This window comes from Podarcis raffonei, chromosome 3 (genome assembly GCF_027172205.1).
Source record: "Podarcis raffonei isolate rPodRaf1 chromosome 3, rPodRaf1.pri, whole genome shotgun sequence".
Taxonomy (NCBI): domain Eukaryota; kingdom Metazoa; phylum Chordata; class Lepidosauria; order Squamata; family Lacertidae; genus Podarcis; species Podarcis raffonei.
The window spans coordinates 84,559,952-84,583,245 of NC_070604.1; the positions used below are offsets into that span (position 1 = coordinate 84,559,952).

Genomic DNA, 23,294 nt, shown 5'->3' on the forward strand with positions numbered 1-23,294 from the left:
TTTGGCGGTTTTAGGCCTTGGGCAGAATCCTTTAGTCTATCTTCCCTAAATGGTTGTGTCTGTGAAGTGGTGACACAGGTTCCCCGTTAAAGGGGTTGTTTTGAGGGGAGTCATTGGCCATACGCCAATAGGTTGTCAGTGCACTCCCCTGTGTTGCGGTGAAACGGGGGGCGTGCTCTCTGCTTAAACATACATCATCCAGAGCCAGCCCAATCCCCAGACAGATTGGTTAACCCTGATGTGCCCCAGATCCCTGGCCGGGGACTGGGAGGGATAAACACCCAATGCCTAAGCCAAGGTCTTCCTTGGTTTAATAAAGTTGCGGCCAATTTTAATCCCATAACACGTTGTCACGAGTCATTATTCCACTCAGGTGTTGCCTGGGGTTGGGGGGTCTCTGCCTGGGCACACAAATAAGGGCTGGTTCTCCACATGTAAAGAAAAAGTGAACTTGCCACAGCTATTTAGAAGGTTTGCAGTTAAAGTCTGACAGCTGCAAGGTCACTATTGCCCCACCTGTAGTTACTACAGCTTAGCTCCTTGCTATAATTCCTTGCCTGCCTTCATGTCAGTCTCTTGCTCTGCCTCAGCAGTTATCCTAATAAAGCTTTGGATACTTTATTTGATTCTGCTTTTTCCTATTCCAGCAATATTCCCGAAGCTATTTTGCAAGACAAGAAACAGAGAAACTGCTGAAGCTGTGTGTGAGTGTGTGCGCAGGTAGTCCTTTTCCTGTAGGTAAAGAACTTAGCCAGTGATCCTGTTCACGTATATTTTTGGTTTTAAATCCCTTCAGATGGGGTGAGTGTGTTGAGCTTGGAGAAAGTGACTATTTTCTTAAACTATTGCTAGGCACTCCAATATATTTATATTTCAGCTTTTAAAAAAGATATTTTGGGGGAAAGAGCAGATCATCTTTCCATGTTTGGACAGCAGTGAGCACATGGAAGTGAACGCTGACACAATCTCAGTGATAAATAATAAAATAACAGGTGCCAGACACTGGTCTATTTGAAACTGTGTCATACTTTACTTGGCTGTTACACAAAAACAGATGTCAGGGGAAGGTCAAATTAAGGGCAATTCAATTAAGTGTGAACAGGTGCCTCAAGACCACCATGAAATTTACTGCCTGGTTAAGTCAAGCTAGCAGTGCTTGCTGTTGGGTGATCTTTCTTTTCTGATCAAGAGACATTAAACTGGCACGTGGAACAGATAAGCTTTAAGGTCTTCACAAACCTCCCTTAACTCTCTGTGTGAGGTTAGTATGTTGCGATGCTGCATTGCTTCACAATGCAGATTCTGAAATTAATAGTAAGTTAAATGGCTTGCTAAATTAGGGTTGCCATTTTTCAAACCACGAAAATCCAGACAGGAAAGCTGTTGAGCTTTTTTTGGGTGTGGGCATGGCGAAAGGCGCATTTTACCAATTTCTGCACAGACACTGCTACCGTGAAATGCCAGTTGTATGGGAACCCTAATGTGTTCCATTAGGGGAGATTGGTTTGCACAAATGTGTATATTAGGCAGAACTGCATACAGGAAACGACCAATCAACATGCGACCATGCAGAACCCAGAAGTGACTTTTAAAACAGCCCTAAAAGAGCCCAGCAAGAGCAAAACCAGCACGAAAACAGCACCTAGCAATCCCATGAGCCTTTGCAAATGCAATCCCAGGAGCCCTTGCAGCGACCATTGAGGCCTGTGGAGAGTTGAATTTGAGCAGGGAGTTTTGGAGGGAGTGGTTATGGCGGAGTTTGGTGATTGGTAAGTGCTGCTGGGTTTTTTTTAAGGGTTTCCAGAGGTTTAAAGGTTGTTTGCAAGCTTTTTCTAATGGTATTTCAAATATATGTGATTTCGCTGACACCGTGCGGTGCCTCGGAACGTCAAGCCTGCGTAAATTGGGAGTTGCCTCTATACGAATGTGTTACATTAAGAGAAATTCACAGGGAAATGCAGATGAATTTTCATAATATTTTTTTTAATTGCCAAGTGATGTGGAAATGTAGATAACTGGATTTAAGCTTAGAAAAATGAGAAATTAAGAGAAAATGAAATTGACAAATTCCCCCCCCTTCTAGTGATAATACAGGGTTTCAGTTCTTTCTCTCAGTTATGAACAACTGAGGGGTTCTCCTAGGCCAGGTTGCTGAATTTGACCCTGTTTGCGCCATTGAGGAAGGACCCCTTTTGCTCATACTTATCTGACCCTTTCGTACCAGGCTGTAGGATTGGGCTGCCTAATATGCCAATAGTACATTGTTTAAAACAGGGCAGAGATTACTGAATAATTAAAAAACACCTTCATTCACTGTAAGTTGAGTAATGAAGTGGGAACGAGCCAGAATTCATTAGTGATAGTGCTGAGTGACAGTATAATGGATTTTCAACACTTTCCTCCCAGGTTTATGGAATATAGAGTTCCACAAATAGGCCATCTCTTGTAGACCATTATTCATATTAGACAAAGAAATGAGGGAAAGCAAACTTTCATTGTAAGGAACTGTAGAGAAAATGGAGCCGAACCTTTGTCTGTCCCAATTTGTGTTAGAGTGAAATAGGCCATTCTTAACTAGTGAATTAATTATGGAAAGTGCTCCCATTACATTTAACATATGTAACTGTTATTGTTTTTCACTGACATGAGTTATTCTGGGTATTTGTTCTGATCAAGATGAAAGATGAGGAAGTTCCCATTCCAGGATGCATTGATTTAAATGTGATCAGTATTCCTAATTAAACTTTGGAAGATCGGGGGAAAGGGAGAAAATGTTTAAGCAGTGTACTGATTTCAGAGAGTACCTTCAAGCAAAGGGTCTGAGAGTCAAAATAATGAGAGAAATCTAGTTTAGTTTCACTAAAGCCAGTGTGGTGTAGTGGTTAAGAGCGGTAGACTCGTAATCTGGGGAACCGGGTTCGCGTCTCCACTCCTCCACATGCTGCTGCTGGGTGACCTTGGGCCAGTCACACTTCTCTGAAGTCTCTCAGCCCCACTCACCTCACAGAGTGTTTGTTGTGGGGGAGGAAGGGAAAGGAGAATGTTAGCCGCTTTGAGACGCCTTCGGGTAGTGATAAAGCGGGATATCAAATACAAACTCTTATTCTTATTTCCTACCTAGATCTTGTATCTAGCACCAGCTAATTCTGCTCCCACTTTACCTGGCATTTTCCATAGTACAGTGGTACCTTGGTTTACGAACTTAATCCGTTCCGGAAGTCCATTCTTAAACAGAGGTGCGCTTTCCCTAATGAGGCCTCCCGCCGCTGGTTCCCTTCCACCGTTTGGATTCCATTCTTAGACCAAGGTAAAGTTCTCAAACCAAGACATTATTTCCAGTTTTGCAGAGTTTGTAAACCAAATCTTTCTTAAATCGGACTGTTCTTAAACCGAGGTACCACTGTATGTAAACAAACAAGGATGACAGGGAGGCCTAACTCTAAACTTTTGGCAAGGGGCAAGGCAGGAAAGGACACTGGAGAGCCACAATTGGTTGTGATGCACAGCATGCTTGTAATCATATTTAGGGACAAATGTGTTTGGCATGGGAGCAGCTGGTGGAACCCAGTTGTCTCATACAGTATGAAGTATCTCTCTGGTGGCCATGCATAGGTTACTGTTGCTCCACTTAGCATGCCTCACAGGGTTATGAGGATGAATACTAGATTCAGTCTGAATTCCTTCCAAGAAGGGCATGTGTTTGTAACAGCTACAAATAAGCAGTTGGGGGGGGGGGAGAGAATCTGCCTTCCCCTACTGCTACTGGCAATTCAGGTGGAACTGGGAAGAGGCCTTGAGTATTCATCTGCCAAGAAGCTCTCTCTTTCCAGCTCACAACACTGCTCCCAAACTGAGTGCTAGAATGACTTTGTGAACAAAACAAACTCCATTAGTAATAAAAGTGTTGGGGTTGTGTGGTTTTTCTAAAATATTATTTATGAATGCCAACAGGAATGCTATTGCAACAACTTCAAAGAAAGTTCAGCTGGCACATTATTAAGAAGGGAAAACATGTTGAGGTGGCTGCTTGGTTTCAGAGCTAAGCAATCTGAGCAGAAGGCAGTTATGTAGCAGAGTTCTGGAAGCCTTCCATCCACTGCTGCTGCTCCCAGATATTAACCCAAGATGCAGACTAAACATTTGTACCCTGTTTGCACTGCCAGCTGACAAATGAAGGTAATTAATGAGCAGCTATAAGGTAGAAGAGTCTGGAAAATTGCAAGGCTTGTCAACTAAAATGCCCAGCGCTGACGCCAGAGTATGGATTTGAGTGCCTTAGGCCTGCTAAGTAATCTTGCACAGATGTGCACTTTATATTGACTTTCTGCAAAGTATTCCTTGCGTTGTACTTTTTTGGTTCCTCTGTGTAAGATCATCCCCTTGACCAATTCTTTCTGGCAGGCCATAGGCAGGGAAGAAATATCACCACTGCATATTCCACTGCCAGTCATAGGAAGCAGCTGGCAATGGGATTAGACACTTGTCAGCGTTACATGCAGGTGTCAGTTCTTTAAAGACTCCTCTGACAATGCATGCTCTCAGAGACAGTAAAATCAGTTGCATCTGCTCTACCGCTTACTAGCAATTTCTACTGGGAACCCAGACCAAGGCTTTCCAAAATACAGTGATAAAGTGGGAGGCCCACAATCCTTCCAGCTCTCAGGTGAAAATTTATTGGCTCTGTTTTTCCCAGCCTAATGTAGGAAGACTTCTGTTGAATGAGATGAGAGGTCTATCTCCTCCAGCATCTTGTTTCATTCAGTGGCTCACTGTATGTCATATACTATTTTAGGGCACTTCCACACTGTTGCTGTTTTGGGGTGGGGTTCAACCATGTACAAGCAAATCCAGGTTGTGCAATTATAGTTGGTTGGCGGTCGTCTTGCCTAACAAGCCCACTTCCTGTGGCTGCAAAAAGTTGGACTGGCCATCAATCACTGGCCAGATTTTCACTTCCATAGTAGGGAAGTAGTAAGGAAAGTGATGGGGAATTAACTGGAAAGTGAGGGATAACACTTGCAATTTATGCAATGGCTTCTAACCTACCTGCAAACAAATAAAAATGCATACTTGTGAAATAGCCAGTGTTGTCCAATTTTCCTGCAAACGAATCAGGATGAATGCTCAATTAATAAATAAAAATGTGGAAGAGCACTTAAGAGCCAGATATCCATTGACTTAAGTTCTTGTGACTAGCAAAACCTACACTAAAGTAGCATGGATATTTTCTCCCCTCCCCCACCGCACACATTACCGTGCTGCCGCCCATCAATCACTGGCCAGATTTTCACTTCCATAGGATGACATTTTCCTGGATATTTTCAGCATAGGATATATTTCTTCTGATTGCATTCTCAACCCATTTCCCCCCAAATATGGTAAGGTCTGAGTTTAAACATTCCCTATGAAAACTGTTGAAAGATAAATTTATTCAAGACCAGGTATATACAGATGGTAATGCATGTAGAAGACATGATCCTAGGGTTTGGTCTGAAGGTATATGAGACCACCATTTTGCTGAAGACTTTGCAAGTCTGAGTCTGGTTGGTACCTGGCTAACCACCTGGGAACCGCAATGGAAGAAAGCAGAAAGTTGGGATATAAGAAAAATTAAAATGTCCAGGTGAAAACAATGGAGAATTCTAAGACTGTGGGAGACCCAAGTTCAAATCCCCAGGTAGCAATGAATCTCTCTGCGTTACCTTGAGTCAGTCACTATCTCTTAGCTAAACCCATTTGATGGGATCAATGTGAAGGTAAAAAGAGTGTGGAAAACCATGCATGCTACCTTGATTTACAGTGGTACCTTGGGTTACAAACTTAATTCATTCCAGAGGTCCGTTCTTAACCCGAAACCGTTCTTAACCTGAGGTGCACTTTCGCTAATGGGGCCTCCCACTGCCGCCATACCACCAGCATACGATTTCCATTCTCATCCTTGGGCAAAGTTTGTAACCTAAGGTACTAGTTCTGGATTAGCGGAGTTTGTAACCCAAAGTGTTTGTAACCCAAGATATTTGTAACCTGATGTACCACTGTATTTGGATAAAAGGCAAGATATAAATTTAACAATACTATGTGTGATGTTGTAGTTAGTGTCAGGATAAATGCAACCATGGGTCAGATTCAACAAAACAGTTGCATTAGCGGGAGCCAGTGCAACAAGTCCCCCTAGTGTAATGCGACTTGCTCTTTACCCTGCCTACATGCCCCTGTATCTCCCCTCAAATTGACTGTTGGGGGTTGAGGAGAACCCCCAGAATATGATGCAGGGGATGAGAGGGGAGATTGTTCCATCAGGTAAGCTGAAATGCTTGCACTGATGTAACAGTTGTAGTAGCGCAATGTTTAGAATTCCATCTTAAACTTTAAGAGCACCTCCCACATCTAGTTTAAGAGATTAGACCCAAGCAGGAGGCAAGGCTAGAAGCTAGAGAGAGAAAGCAGCTAAAGGAAAGAAGACCTGTAGTACGTAGTTCTTTAATAAATCTATTTCTTGTTCAACTTCTCTGGCCTGCTTATTATTAATTAAGGAACACCGCAGTTAAGAGTGTTGGATTTACACCAGTGAGAAATGGATTCAAATCCAGTAAACCAAACATCTTACTGGATTATCAGGGACAGTTGTTATATTTCAGTCTAATTTACCTCACAGTACTGTGAGAATAAAGGATTATATATAAGAGGAAAAAATGTAAATAGTAATACACCAGATTATAAATGCACTGAGAATACCAAATCTAGATCTATTCTCTGCTGTATGCCATTGACTTTCTTTCAACAAGTAATGAACACACAAGATTAACCTGCAGTTTATTGCTTTTTGCAAATACTAAAATGCTCTCCTGTTGAATAGTAATTAGAAATATTGAACTTCCATGAAGAATAGGCAGTTGGTTGATATTAAAGCTGCAATATAAACATCGTCATTCAGTATTCCTCGCTGGCTATTTTAACAATTGCAATCAGTGGCAAATTAGCTTTCTTGTGAAAATCATTACATACCAATAATAAGGTTCACTCCATCTTTTTGTGAGACGAGCAAATCTTTCACAGAGGCACCAAGAGCCACAGGAAGTGAATGGGAAGTTTGACCATAGAAAGGGTAGTTCACACAGCTACTAAAGCACCCAAAAATGCATTCATAAGGATTTTGCCATCATGAGTAAAATCTGATATGCACATTGGCTCTTTTGTATTCTTTATCAACAGGCCAGGGTACAATCCTAAATCTGGCCACTGCCCAGTAGGGCTTAACAGAACCACAGGGCCACTGCCAAATCTGTCACCTTTTTGTGCATACAAGCCGGGGTGGAAAGTAGAGGGGAGTAACCCAGGAACATGAGCCAACAGTGTGACGCGGCAGCTAAAAAAGCCAATGCAATTCTGGGCTGCATCAATAGGAGTATAGCATCTAGATCAAGGGAAATAATAGTGCCACTGTATTCTGCTCTGGTCAGACCTCACCTGGAGTACTGTGTCCAGTTCTGGGCACCACAGTTCAAGAAGGACACTGACAAACTGGAACGTGTCCAGAGGAGGGCAACCAAAATGGTCAAAGGCCTGGAAACGATGCCTTATGAGGAACGGCTAAGGGAGCTGCGCATGTTTAGCCTGGAGAAGAGGAGGTTAAGGGGTGATATGATAGCCATGTTCAAATATATAAAAGGATGTCACATAGAGGAGGGAGAAAGGTTGTTGTCTGCTGCTCCAGAGAAGCGGACACGGAGCAATGGATCCAAACTACAAGGAAGAAGATTCCACCTAAGCATTAGGAAGAACTTCCTGACAGTAAGAGCTGTTCGACAGTGGAATTTGCTGCCAAGGAGTGTGGTGGAGTCTCCTTCTTTGGAGGTCTTTAAGCAGAGGCTTGACAACCATATGTCAGGAGTGCTCTGATGGTGTTTCTTGCTTGGCAGGGGGCTGGACTCGATGGCCCTTGTGGTCTCTTCCAACTCTATGATTCTATGATTCTATGAATAAACAACCTGCAGCATGCACAGCAATTGAGTCCAAATCAGGCCTGGTGCTGTCACATGAATGCCCCATTTCAGAATTTTCTGCTAGCTGCTGCCCACAGGGAACACTTCTAGTCACCCATTTGGTAGGCAGAACAGAGAGCTCTGCACCAATGCAGCAACACTAGTATCAGTCCACAGGCAGAAGCTGGAGGAGACTATCCGGCATGACTGGGCAGATAGACACCTCCACCCAGCACCCTATCTAGTTCAGGTGCTCTACAGCTGCTTTTTTTTTTGAAAAAGAGGAAACTGTGGATGATCATCATGTTTCTCCCCACATTACATTTAATTCAGTCCTGGATTTTATCTCATGGAGGAAGGACCATTGTACAGGACAGTGGTACCTCGGGTTAAGTACTTAATTTGTTCCGGAGGTCCGTTCTTAACCTGAAACTGTTCTTAACCTGAAGCACCACTTTAGCTAATGGGGCCTCCTGCTGCTGCCGCACTGCCGGAGCACAATTTCTGTTCTCATCCTGAAGCAAAGTTCTTAACCCGAGGTACTATTTCTGGGTTAGCAGAGTCTGTAACCTGAAGAGTATGTAACCTGAAGCGTATGTAACCCGAGGTATAGCCATGTAACTGCTCACGCTTGTGGACAGTTCTCACAAACTGCTTAATTCATGGCAACTTCAGTTTCTATTCAATGGGTGGTGACTTTCAGCTGCTCTGTAGCCATATCCCAAGCTTGCAACGTGGCCTGTGTACAATGGACTCATGGGAATGAGCCACTGTTGTTGTTTTAAGCAGTTTTCATGAGGCTGGTTTGTGCTGAGTTCTACACATGGCACAATTTTTTGCACAATGGGCTCAGCATCTAGAAGCACAACTAAAAAGCAGCATGAATTGCCTATAAACTACACATCTTGTTTACTGAAAGAATCATAAAGCTTGGCCTATGCAGCTAGTCCTACACAGGTTCACACTGAAGCTGGGTCCTCTTATGTTCAATGGGACTTGCTCCCAAGTAAGCTTGCATAGGATAGCATCCTCTATCTGGCTTTAGTCATATAGTGGCTTCCAGACTGCACAAAGCACTTAATCCCAGAGATGTTTGTTGCTAGTGAGAGCTGCATTTGAGAGCACATGCTCGGTGATTTCAGTTAAATTTAAGCCCCTTCCAGGGATGCTTTGCAGACAAAGCCCAGCAATTTGCTCACCAGTCCATTTTCTTTCATGTAGAAGGGCTGGATTATTCTTCATTATTACAGTATATTAGGCAGAGATGTGCCAAGTGGGTGCTGGCTAACATCTCTGAATGCTTAAATGATAGGTTCTCTAGCTATGTAGTAATGTAAGCTTCTGAGCTGAGCACCCTTTCATTATGCGCTATTTGAGGTCAGGCTCCAGGCTGTCAAAGTGACTTGTGACAGTTCCATATCACAGGAAATTAGGCATAGCATGAAGAGCACAAGTTCACATACCTCCACATTTTGTATACAGAAGTCTGAGGCTTAACAAATGCTAGAAACAGGACTGTACTAGGCTAACACATGAGTTAGAAATATGTATTGTTTTACCTTTAGTAAATGACAAGCCCTATATAATTACATTCTATTCTTACTAGGACATGGTAAATAGTGGTAAATAATTTTTGCGGTTAATAATCAATATGCATCTGTGGCACAGTACTGTGTGTGTGTCACAAAGGCCTGTGTGTTTTTGTTTGGGTGTGGATAAAACTACAAAAGAGTTGGGTAGAAAACTGGGAAGAAAAACCCCAGCTCTAGCTTCTCCCTGCTCTCATTTTTCCACATTAGATAAGGATGACCTAATGTTCTTTTAGTAGAGTATGGAGGCACTCATATGAACTTTTGGTAGGTCAAGGGCTAATTTGCTAGAAGCTATTTCATTTTTCAAATATACCTATCACTGTTAGGCATCATTCTCTAGTGGGAGACAAGGGAAAGGCATGTCTGGATAGTGTTTCATGAATCCACATTTTATACCAAACTAAAAAGAATGAGGCAATTAATTTTCAATGGTTTCCTTAGAGTTTCAAGGACTTTATTCAGGGGATACTTCTGAGAGTGTTAACACTGCAAATCCAGTTAATCATTTCTTTTTCTCCAGACCCTTCTGACTTTGGCAGAAATGGCAAAATCTGACATTAACCTTGATCTTTAATTTGACATCCATGACTTTTGGAGAGTTAATTTTTGAAACTCAGTACATACTTCAAGTTGTTTAAAGGATTTAAAATGAACGAAGATTCAGCATTGCCCCCCCACAAATACCCAAATACAACAAGGTTTTGAAATTCTCTACATCTTATGAAAACAGAGAATTGAGAATAATTTTATTCCATTGGACACATGCATTGTTATTTTTTTAGCACAGGAAATGTTTCTATAAAGTTTTAAGATAACAGCATTCCTATATTTATGACCCTTATCAAACAAAACCCTGCTGAGTGTATTTTCATTTGAAAGGGCTTGCCTGCAGAGTGTGGTGCAACATGCTATTACTCTGATTGATGGGACACCCTTGTGTCCCATAAATCCCCATTATTTACATTATTAGCCATAGAACTTTTGCTTAAGCAACTGTGCACCCTTACCCAAATCATTAATGGTGGTGAATCACATAATCCATTGGACAGGTTGCTGGAGATGGTACGGATGTCTAACTCCCTTTGACATCAATAGGGCCGTAGCATTTAACAATGTTCTAGAGTGCACTTGCTGAGGAGTGTTTCATGGATTGTTCCAGGTTTCTTCCTTGAACTTTCAGATATCTTTAAGGACATCTCTAGCTCTTTTTTCCACAGTTAAGGGAAAACAGGCAAGCAATATTCTACACAGGCAAGCAACAGGTCAGGGACACCTTCCAGCCAGTCAAAAGCACTCAGTGAGAGTATAGGGCAGACTGGTGTAGCCTGGTGAGGGATTATGGACCAAAGAGGGGCTTGAGGGTCTCCACTTCCTAGTGCAAAGGATTAACCATAATAGACTTCTTACAGTCGGGCTTTTGCTATTCCACATGGACACTGGATAGCTACCCACAGTTTAGTCTAGGCTCTCTGAACACACCACAACATATCTAGCTGTGGGTTTGTTGTGGGCACTTGCCATATTCCAAGACAGAATTAGATAGACTTTTAACACCTTTGGTTTCAATGGGGTACATAATGCTTAATTCTGTGTTGGATTGTTGCCTTGCTGCAAGGCACTTAACCTACTTATTTATAGTTCCCAACTCATTTTTCATAGGCCAGGGTAGTAGCACAAGAGGCCTGCCACACACACACACACACACACGTAGCAATCCTAGGTTTAACCAGTAGGGGCAGTCATGGAGCCACAGCTTAGCTGTGTAACCTTGTGTGTAACGTTATGGGCACATAAAAGCAGAAAGGGCTAGGGATTGCTTCACATTGCCACAAAAATGTCCAGAGTCAGTTTTAAGCTTTAAGTACAGCCTGTACTGGTTTAGAGCAGTAGTTCCCAGTTGGTGTTACGCAGACCAACTGCACCATTTTGATAACAAATACTACCATAGAGCTATAAATATTCTCAAAAGTAGGGGGTCCATGCCTTGGCTTTTGAAAGTACATAGTACTTAGCTAATTGAGAAGCAATGCTTTAGAGAATAATGTGAAAGAAACACGTTTGAGGCACATTTAAATAGCATCTACAAGCAATAATTCAATTTACGTCTCCCTCCCTCCCTCCCTCCCTCCCTCTCCCTCTCTCTCTCTCTCTCTCTCTCTCACACACACACACACGTTCTTAACATCTATAGATAGAGATAAATAATCTCCCTCCCTTTTGCGCCATCTTTTCCAGTGAAGTAGGAGTCATTACCCTTTTATTATTATAGATATGTTCTCTAGGAGTTGATTCAATGAAACATATGGCCCGATTAAGGACATATAAATTAAGTGGGAAGGGATTGCATTTAATAATTACCTGCAGCTGCAGCTCTCAGCAGTTGCAAAAAACATACACATTTCTAAAACTCGTATTTATAGAAGCACAGGAAAGTACCAATGTTTTTTCAAAGGAAGAGAGAAATGTGGGCACAGTAAAGGACGTAATGCAGCTTGGAACCCAATGTCATTCTTTCTATATGCAGGCCACTGCTCCATTTTTCAGCTTGCCATATGTGCCAGTTGTCAATGCCCAGTTCATTAGCACTTTTCTGGTTCTAAAAAAGGCCAGGCCTAAAGGCCTGAAGTTCAATCTCTGTTTAAAATACAATGTTTCTTTCCCATATTTCTAATTTTTTTAACAAAGGCAGTTTGCTGGTGTTGCTTTAGTAACTGCATGTGAAATAAATGGAAAGTAATGCTTATTACTTGAAAAACTAGAGAGAGACATGAAATGGAAGCATTAAACATAATAAACCTGACTGTGTCTTAGCAACTGTATGGAGTCTATCTTTCGAGTTTATTATGGTTCGATGGTTATCAGAGACTTAGGCAAACATTCACTCCCATTTAAGAATTGAAAACAATTTCTCAGCTCTTTTACAGGCAATCCCTTTCTTAAACCAGCATTGTCTTTCTCACTAGGAAGTCTCCTCTTTCCACTCATATCGCCCCATTATATTGATTGAACTCCCCTTCTAATGCGCAAAGCTAATGGCTCCATCTTCCTGCATGTCTCATGAAAATAGTAGGGAAATCAATTCCTCAGCTTATGAAGACACCAAAGATCTTTTAAAATCTTAAAAATGGGTGGAAAGATCAATGTCTCCTTAGTTTCATCTTCAATACTAGCTGGTGCCTAAGCAGGCCATGAGTCTTTTGAGAAGGACTGCCATCATAAACCAATATCAATATTTCTGGAATACACTCTTCATGCTGAATTGATGTGTGACCTTGATAGAGTCCTTAAAGTTTTCTTGATTGCAATGAGATTAGGGCTGCATTCCTTATACAGTGGTACCTCTGGTTAAGAACTTAATTTGTTCCAGAGGTCCGTTCTTAACCTGAAACTGTTCTTAACCTGAGGTACCACTTTAGCTAATGGGGCCTCCTGCTGCCACCACACGGTTTCTGTTCTCATCCTGAAGAAAAGTTCTTAACCCGAGGTACTATTTCTGGGTTAGCGGAGTCTGTAACCTGAAGCGTCTGTAACCTGAAGCATCTGTAACCCGAGGTGCCACTGTAAACATTTACTGTACCTGAAGTCAGTGGGACTTTCTTCTTAGTAAACAGGCATAGGGTTGCCCTGTAACTATAACTGTTGAGTACTTCTGGTTTATAGTTAATGAACATTTTGAATCTTACTGAGTGGGTGGACAAATTACTGCTCTGAAAATGGACTCATTGGGTGGTGTCCAACTAAGATTTACTCAGAGTATCCCCACTGAAACTAATGAACATAGTTAAGTTAGGTCTATTACTTTCAATAGGTCTAGCTAAATGCCACCTTATGTTGTCAACAATGGTCTTTCATTTTTAAAATTTATTTTTGTAGTCTGCTGCTATGCATGCCAATGAAGGCCATTTTGCCCACTGAGACATACTATACATACAGTTGAAGTCCTACTCAGTGCAGTGGACTTGCTTTTGAGCAGACACTTGTATACACACACTTGTACTGCAAGTGTGTACAGGTTTGCCCCTTTTACAGTATTATTAGTTAATCGGTAGAGTGTGGATATATATAGCCGACTTTTGAAAGCCAACTCACAGTTGACATGACAAAATCTGCAATAAACGACAGGAGCAGCTATTTTAAATTATGTTTATTATATGTGGGGAAAAACAAAATAAAATATTGCAGAGGTAGGAAAATGCTAACTTTATGTGGGCACATGTGAGAATGAATTCAGTGTCAAGTTAGCAGGGTACATACATACATACATAAAATAAATAAAATAAAATAAAAAATAAAATAAATATTGCTAGAAAAGTGAAAGTTCAAAACTGATGCAACCAAAATATAAAATGAAACAATGAAACAATACAACAGGACTGTCTTTCCATTTGAATTTAAGTTGTCTGGCTGCACCTACCCTCTGAAATTCCCTCCTGTTACTTATCACATTGTGCCTCCCTATTCCCACGGTTGCAACTCAGTTGATTGACACTCATCCAGTCCATCACTGCATCCACATGACGGTCCAGATCATGCTTAATCATTTGTGATTCAAATGTTATGGAGAAATAGAGCTGCATGTTAATTCACTTTAAGATGTATCACAGGAGCGATTCATAAATGGGATTAAATAAATAATAATAATAATAATATTGGTTACATGAAAATCCCAGCTTTCCAGATCTACATGGTGCTTTCTTTAGGTTCTTTCTATATACCTATATAATCTTTTGCAACTGACACTGTATTTTATAAATTTCTTATTAAACTGTATCTCCCTGGCTTCCCCAATAAATAAGATTGTTATTATATAATGCTGCTCTTCTTTAACTGGATAGCTGTCATGAAACTACTTTGAGGTCATTTAGATTAGCTGGTAAAGAAATTTAACACACATTTGGTCAGGGATCTACACAAATAAAGATGTTAACAAGATACCTTACTTTTGACCTAGGTAAAATTGTAGCCTATTATTATTACATTTAAAAAGCCAGGATGCTTTTATTCTAATTACTCATTAATATTAGACCGAACAAACCACAATGTGGTCCTTCCAACGATCAAAGACTGGATTTGATTATCTAGGCTATTCAAATAAGCTCCTACAGTACTGACATAAAACATACAAACTTCAAAATAAGTGGGAAGATTCCAGGCAATGAAACAAACTCCCCTGCTCATGTATGGAGAGGTCAGCTGTCATCAAGATCACAGTCAAGCCAAGGATACTTTATGTTCTAAAGAAGACTCCCTTCTTTGGCAGGAATGTGGAAAGGTTTTTATTGAAAGGGTGAAATTATTCAGATTTCAGAGTGTTCCCAAATCTAAAGACTTTTAACGCACGAGCACACTCACTCAGAAACATAAGTGGAACAAAACCTCTGTTTTCTGCCATCCCAGTTATTATCCGGAACTCTGTGGATGAGTACAGATGCCATTTACCTGTGTTCATGTAACCAGTCAGTCCCTTTGGTCCAAACCTGACAACTGGATAATTTAGTTATACTGTGGGAAGTATCACTAGACAATTTTGTGAGCACCATTTTTGTTGGAAAAGTGACAAATAAACGGATGACGACGACAGGTGCTTTTCGTGTTTTCACCGGATGTTTGTCTTCCAGCGTTCATTGCTGTTGGACAGTTTGGATTCTCCCGTGCCTTGGCAGCTCCCCACTCTGCTATTCCAAGCCTGCTGAGAGAAATGATGCATAACAGCATCATTGTAGAACTTTTCCTTCCTTCCTTCCTTCCTTCCTTCCTTCCTTCCTTCCTTCCTTCCTTCGTCCTTAAAGCCACAATAGCTTGCCTGAAATAGAATATTTGGACCCAACTAGATGCTGGTTGCCTTCTACAGAATGTGTAGATCCAGTGCAAAAGTGCATCTGCTGGCAGGGGCCAGGGAATCACAGCAGACAAAGAAAGGGATTTAACCCTTTCTTTTCCTGCTTCAGTTCTAAGGAAAATCATAGGAACCTAGGAAGCTTCCCTGTACCAAGTCATACCATTTGTGTGGGATATGATAGATAAGTAGCAGTCAAATACAACATTCCTTGTTTTCCTAGAGTGGACATGCGAGGGAATGTTTGGTCCAGCCAGTCAAAAACTTCCTGTTTCGTCCTGGCTGGGACATACTTCCTTTGCATGTGACTAGATGTGGGCATGACCTTACCTGTCCAGGTAACACAAAAGGAAAGGGCAAGCAGCCATCTCTCTCTTTTTGAGTACCTCCGTAATTGGAACAGCAGCTTTTAGCTAGAATTGCTCTGTTGGCTCTAAGCCAACAGAGGACACAGGGACTATCTCCGTATGGGATAGATCCATATGTATATACTTTGTAACTAAGTCTGCCTTCAGGGATCCAACTATGAACTGATGATGTGAGTAAACTTCTTTTATACAGTATACTTTACACAAGTTTGTGGTGTGTTTATTCTTTTAAGAGGGATATAAGGGAACTCCCAGGGACATGGGTGGCGCTGTGGGTTAAACCACAGAGCCTAGGACTTGCTGATCAGAAGATCGGCGATTCGAATCCCTGCGACGGGGTGAGCTCCCGTTGCTCAGTCCCTGCTCCTGCCAACCTAGCAGTTCGAAAGCACCTCAAAGTGCAAGTAGATAAATAGGTACCGCTCCGGCGGGAAGGTAAACGGCGTTTCCGTGCGCTGCTCTGGTTCGCCAGAAGCGGCTTAATCATGCTGGCCACATGTACGCTGTACGCTGGCTCCCTCGGCCAATAAAGCGAGATGAGCGCTGCAACCCCAGAGTCAGTCACGACTGGACCTAATGGTCAGGGGTCCCTTTACCCTTTACCTAAGGGAACTCACAGGAATCTAATATTGAGAGGCTTAAACAAGCCTGCAACCAGCTACCTGCTGTGCATTTAAAAGTGGAATGTAAAACTCTGCTAAGTTATAGAACTTGCTACTGCAAGTTAGGAAGGATATTAATAAACAATATAGCCTCTCCTGCCTCCATGAACATTCCCACAATTTGTCCCTCTAGTTTAGTACTGTTGACGCTGACAGACAGAGGCTCTTCTTTCAAGGTAACACGTAGGGAGTCTTTCTCAGTTGTACTTGCAGACACCAGAGATGAAACCTGGGATCTTTTTGCATGAAAAGCATGAAAACTGAGCCATGATCCTTTCCATTTCTCAAAAGCTGCTATTTATTATTTTATTTATTTTGCAAATTTTATGTACCACTTGAGTAATAAACAAAGGAAACACACCTCAAAGTAGTTTACAAAAATTATTTGCATTGGGGAAGTACCCTAGTGATGCCTGCTGCTATCCTGATAAATATTGATACACATAGGGTTGCCATATTTAAAAAAGTGAAAATCCGGACACAAAGGTTGTTGAAATTCCAGATGTATGGCAGCCCTAGATACACCCCACCCCCAGCAGATACTATTTGCTTTTAAATTAGAATTTATAATGCACATTCTGCACAAAGTCACATTTAACATTGCATCTCGGTCCCTTCTTTCATTCAGACAGGTAAGAGAGAAATGCCTATTTCAATGAAATGTCTGGAGAAAAAAATATTTTAAAAAGTATTATTAGCAGATATTATTTTAACTAAATCATTCTAATTATTTTTTTAAAAAACAAAACCCTTCCAGCCATAGTTTAGCCATCCTGATTGTATACATTTTCCTAGACAAAACAAGGCACTCTGAGAGACATGGACTTCTACACAAAGTGTGTTGATCAGATCTTAACATGTTACATTAACAATATGATCAGCAATCACATCATAGGCTTCAAAAAATAAAATGCCAAGTGCATTTACTGTTGATCGTCTCCACAGTAGCCACTGGGCCCAAAGTGAAGGGACACTTTACATCTTCCCTTGCCATCTGTGATCATTTAGCATGCGGGGGGTGGGGGGGAGAGAGAGACTCATGTGTTGCGGTGCCAATAGCTATGCCCTCCCATTTCACTCTGGCCCGGTATTTTATTTTTAAAAACTTTTGATGTGATGGCTGATCACAGCACTAATGTAATGTTCAGTTAGGTCCTTAATTAGTGTTTATTGTCTATAGCCAAAGGGTTTTGCTTTTCCAAATGGTGCGTAGGATACCCTACCACCTGGAACTGGGTCTGTTGGACCAGCAAGAGACCAGTTAGCCGGTGTATCGTTCACATATGGTCTGCAGGTACCAGAAGGCCTAAAATAAGTCTTTATGGCCCCATAACTTACCACCATGTGGACATGCTTTTCTTCAACTGATCATCACAGATTACTTTCTAAAAGATACCAATGGCTAGTGATAAGCACAATACAAGGCATATTTTCTTGCCGCTTTGCAATAAGCACTTACCATTCTTTTTTGTAGATACAGCAGTTTTTTTCTGTTTGCTGGGATACAGCCAGGTTGTGGCCTTCAGCACTTTTTCTCAGGTGCCTGCCTATTTCTTTTTAATTGTGCCTCTTGATCCTGCCTGCTGCCTCTTGGATAGCGATTTGCCTGCACAATGCAAGTTCTCAGCAGAGTGCCAAAAACACTCAGCTTGCTATTTGAAATGTATCCCTTAGGTACCGTTGCAGTGTTGTTGAGAAATGTGCAGTTGGCTGGCCAGCAGGTTTCTGAAGCAGCAAAATTGAATTTGGCAAAGGGTGAGGCCGTTCATATTGCTTCCAGGTGAACTTTAGCTTCAGGATCATTTAACCCTGTGGTATTTGATGGTGGTTGTCAAAATTGCATTGCTTTTATTTAAAATATGTTTCTTTTGGACCGAAGGAATATTTTTTCCAATGCTTCATATTTGCTCTGTTGCTAAGAGAAATCCTTTCTCTTTGCCTTGTTCTTAATTTAAATACAAATCTGCTTATCAAGTTTACTTTGTGACATACATGTTGTGGTTAATATTGACACCCCCCCAAAACACATATACACTCCCCATCATTATAATTTCCAAGGCAGCTCTTTCTATTATCTTTTTGGTTAGGCAATAGGTACAGCAATCTCATATGTCAATTACATTGGAGTCGGAGATATGCTACCACTATACTGGCAGGATGGATATTGCATATGGGATGTGCTCAGCCAAGGATGCACAAAAAGAATCAACAGGAGGGCCTGCTAGTTCTGTGGATGAACATACTCTGAGGTGTTCATCAGAAAGACAAAACCAGCTCTGTATTAGGGTTCTCTGCACAATCATATGGATAAGTTTGTGGTCTTTTCCATTACTGTACATAGTCTTCCAGTCTAAAGGTACCCCTGCCCGTACGGGCCAGTCTTGACAGACTCTAGGGTTGTGCGCCCATCTCACTTAAGAGGCCGGGGGCCAGCGCTGTCCGAAGACACTTCCGGGTCACGTGGGCAGCGTGACAAAGCTGCATCTGGCGAGCCAGAGCCGCACACGGAAACGCCGTTTACCTTCCCGCCAGTAAGCGGTCCCTATTTATCTACTTGCACCCGGGGGTGCTTTCGAACTGCTAGGTTGGCAGGCGCTGGGACCAAGCAGCGGGAGCGCACCCCGCCACGGGGATTCGAACCGCCAACCTTTCGATCGGCAAGCCCTAGGCGCTGAGGCTTTTACCCACAGCGCCACCCGCATCCCTTAGTCTTCCAGTCTACAAGGTCATTATTTTGTCAGTACAAATCACACTCTATACATTCAGTTTTCAAATTAACTGTTGGTTCCTTTTTATTGTTTAAAATTGCTTGGAAAAATACCAGAGAGCCAACAAAATGCAGCGATGTGTTTTCAATATTGATTTCACCCCCAGCACAAAAAGCTAACAAATCAGAATATAGATTCAAGATTGCATAACTGTTCCAGTTTAGATTTATCGGACATATTAAATAGGACAATCTTGTTCAGTTCTAGCACCAGGGTACAGAGGAGCAAGTGCTAAATGTGATTTATACTCAAAAACCAAGGAACTTTCCTCATATTTCCTATCCCATAAACTTTATAATCACTTTAGAGATAATATCATTAAAATACACACTTCTTACATCACAGATTTAAAGCTTTCTGTCCTCATCCAGACAAACTGGGAAAACTTTTTGAAAGGTCTTCTAATAAATAATATTGATATATGCTAGGAATGCACTCCTTATTTAATTTTTCCCATTCTTTTCTTTTCATCGGGGAACAGATAGTTTTATTCAGAATCTGTTATTTATAAACAGTCATAAAACTGCTTTCATGAAATAGTTACACAAGAGATATTCCAGAGAGACCCAGCTTTGAGAAAAATGTAAAAAGTTATTTGTTTAAAGCCTGCATGTCCATGTGTTTCCCTCAGTGTAATGCAGTAACAACAACAAAATCTTCCCAGTCTAAAGCAATTGAGTTAGGAGAGAAGGCTGTACGACGTATTCACACTTATTCATAAATCCATAAGTACAGTAATGTTTCGTGGATTGTCCTCTGATGACACAATGGGGTGTATATGCTGCTGTATGGGCTGTGCTCGCACCCCTAATAAGGGGAAAGATGGGTGCTGGACTCCACAGGAACAAAATACAGTTCAATTATTCGGAAGTACTAACTAGGAAAGAATTATTTGTAATTCACAAGCAGCCATACAAGTTATATGCAAGATAAGGCTACCAATGGCTGCTAGCCAATATGCCAATGATCAGTCTCCACTGTTGGGGGCAGTATTTCCCTGAATACCAGTTGCTGTGAATCTCAGCTGTGGAGAGTGCTTTCTCCCTGATGCCTAGCTTATGGGCTTCCCATGGGAATTAGTTGGCCACTGTGAAAACAGATTGCTGGAGAATAGATAGGCCTTGGCCTGATTCAGCAGGTCTTTACTTATGTCCGTAAGTGATGCTTGCCCAAGCAGGCTGCTTTTGCTGAGGATTCTCTTCCTTTCTTGGCAGCTGTAATCCTCACGACTGGATCCCAGTGGTACACAGGTGTTTAACTCCTTCCTAGCCTGACTAAACAGTTCACATAAGCGCAGCAGCCAAGATTGGAACTCTTTTCTTGCGCAGTACAGCTTCTACAAAAGAATTCCCTTTTTCATATAGCTTATACTGTATAACACTGCCCTCTGACCAATCCCAGAACTGCTGGGAATACAATTTTTCTTCCTGCAGCAACAAAACACAGGCAGAAGGTGGAAGGGAAAGCAATAATACATGCCTTCGTTGTAGCATAGATTACATGTTCTTTGTTCCTGCCTTTGACCTTCTCCACTTCTCCAAATGTATCTCCAGAGCAAGAGGTAAGGTGTTTATGTAGGGCATGCCCTGGACTAAAGTTCAGATGGGAGTTGTGGCCCCAAATATCTGGACAGCACCGGAATGGAGAAGGTTGAAGTAGGGTTTGTCTGGGGGGTTTTTTTACTCTAAAAAAGGAAGCTGGACTTTCCCCTGTTCTCTCGTTCCTTGGGGATATACATTCACATAATGTACCTGCCTTTTCCAATAGGTATCCATTTGGCCTGAAACTATGCCTGCCTATGCACCATACATTTCAAGCACATGACTTCCCCCAAATCTGGGGACTGTAATTTGTTAAGGGGTTTAAGGGTTCGGGGAATTGTAACTGTGACGGGTAAACTACAGCTCCCAAAATTATTTGGGGCAAGTTGTATGCTTTAAATATATGATGTGTACATAGCCTTTGTTGTAGTGCATGAGGGTATGGAGAGAGAGAGAGAGAGAGAGAGAGAGAGAGAGAGAAAGAATGAGAATATGCCTGGTGTTCTTATTGCAAACACTGGGTAGAAGCTCGTGTTCAATTCCAGTATAACCTCTAATGTTCCCATTGGAACAAGAACAAAGAATAACAGGAGGAGAATTGAGAGAGGGTTGAGTCGTGATCAGGATTACAGTCTAAAATAACCTGCGACTGAATATGTCTGTGCACAGTTCATAAATATTTCCACAGATCCATTTAAATGTACAGTAATATTTATTTTACTTTTTCAAGTATCGTGAAGGGAAATGGTGGTTATGGTTCCATTTTGTTATCAGGCACTACTGGGAGTAATTAGCAGTGAATGAACATATTAAAACCTCCATAATGGGATTTGGGTAGACACCAAAGCAAATAATACATTAACACATTAGAGATTACAGGCATCTTTAAAAAATGTATGGTCTTGCTGGGTGGATGACATTACACAGCCAATATGTCAGAATAATGTTTGCTTGTCCCTTGTTAATATTGGTGGATTTAGGTCCTTATTCAGCACTTACAAATAAATGATGCAAGCAGGGATTTAAAAGTTTGAATAAACCAAACTGTTACTTTTTTCTTTTTGCATCAAGTGATACAAAGGGTGCAGTATTTCTGTGCATTTCTAAGCAGTTAAGTGGAGTGGTCATTAATTAAATTACTTCCCATTATTTTCTTTTTTCCTTCCTCCTTAACATATAAATGTAGTCCAAGTGGGATCAATATGTGATCCAATATCAATTCTCCATGAAACCCATTCATTTGGTAGTTGTTGTTTAGGACTTAGAGCGAATAGTTCTAAATTTGATCCATGGATAACCCCAGGCAATGCACTACCTCTTCGTGGACTCTGTACGCACTCCTATTTACACAGCATCCGCTGCCCTCCCACTGCTGGTTTGGGAAGCGATGTACATAAATTAGCCACGATTCATATTTATCCTGTCCCTGTCTTGTACTTTGAGAAATATTGCACTTTGGTGCTCTTTCTCATAAAACAGCTTCAATCCAAATTGATAAAAATAATGAGCTCACTGTGCTTTAAACCAGTAATGAGCACACAGTCTTAGCCTCACTTCCTATTCTGCAAAAGCAGGATTGATGATGATTTTGTCCTAGAATTAAAGTTGTGAGTTCTTTAACTTTTTGTGGTTGTGTTCTGCAACATGTCAATGACGCATTATTAGTGCATTTGTGGCAGATATATACTGGACCATCCACACGTCATTCCACTTCCATTCCATTAGTTGTTTCCTGAATGTGATGCTTCCTGAATGTTAATGCATTGTTGCCACTGGGAGGGCCATCACAAAAGCAGGACAAAAAGTAATCTGGAACATTACGACCACAACAAAACTTTCGCAAGCACAAACATTATCAGAAGTGGACTGCATATAACCACCTGATGACCACAAATTATCATGAATGCACAATAAAAAGGACACCTGGAGGGGCCTTGATTCTCTTGGGAAAGAATTGGGTACACCTAATGTCTCACACATCAAGAATGTTAGGAAAAGGAAAAGGGGGGAAATAGAAGAAAACCTGACATCTTTCATCATTTGTGCATGTGGACAGCAAGGAAGGACAGAATTTGGGTTCAGCATATGCTATAAAACCCAGAAAAAGATGAAAAAAATAATACATTGTCAGAGCCAAGCAATAGGAAAGGGATGAGAAGGAATTCTCATATAGTGAGGAATTGTGCTTATGGGGCCAGCAAACCTTCATATTGCAAATGCAACTGGAAAAGACTCTCTCGGCTTTACTGCAAAACATTACTGAGGGATTGACTAGGATATAGAGAGATCCTGACCACATTTCCTTGATGGGTGTGCATTGTTACTACAACTGAAACTAGAACTTCATGGAGTTGAAAAATAAACAAAAAGAGACTTAAAATAACCAAAGGGGTGAGGCACTTTCTCTGCAAGTAGCAGCAGCAGTAGCAGCAGCAACAACAACAACAACTTATTATTTATACCCCGCCCATCTGCCTGGGTTTCCCCAGCCACTCTGGGCGGCTTCCAACAGAATATTAAAATACTATAATCTAATTAAACATTA

The 23,294-nt window shown here is 41.4% G+C and overlaps 1 long non-coding RNA gene across 1 annotated transcript in view; it reads left to right on the top strand.

Annotated features, from left to right (window-relative positions):
• The first annotated feature begins 1,264 nt into the window (after window positions 1–1,264).
• LOC128410946 (uncharacterized) overlaps window positions 1,265–23,294 on the top strand; it is a 37,212-nt gene continuing 15,182 nt past the window's right edge. Inside the window, exons 1-2 of the long non-coding RNA XR_008329643.1 lie at window positions 1,265–1,769; window positions 20,642–20,769. This is a non-coding gene — a long non-coding RNA (uncharacterized LOC128410946). The remainder of the gene's footprint in view (window positions 1,770–20,641; window positions 20,770–23,294) is intronic.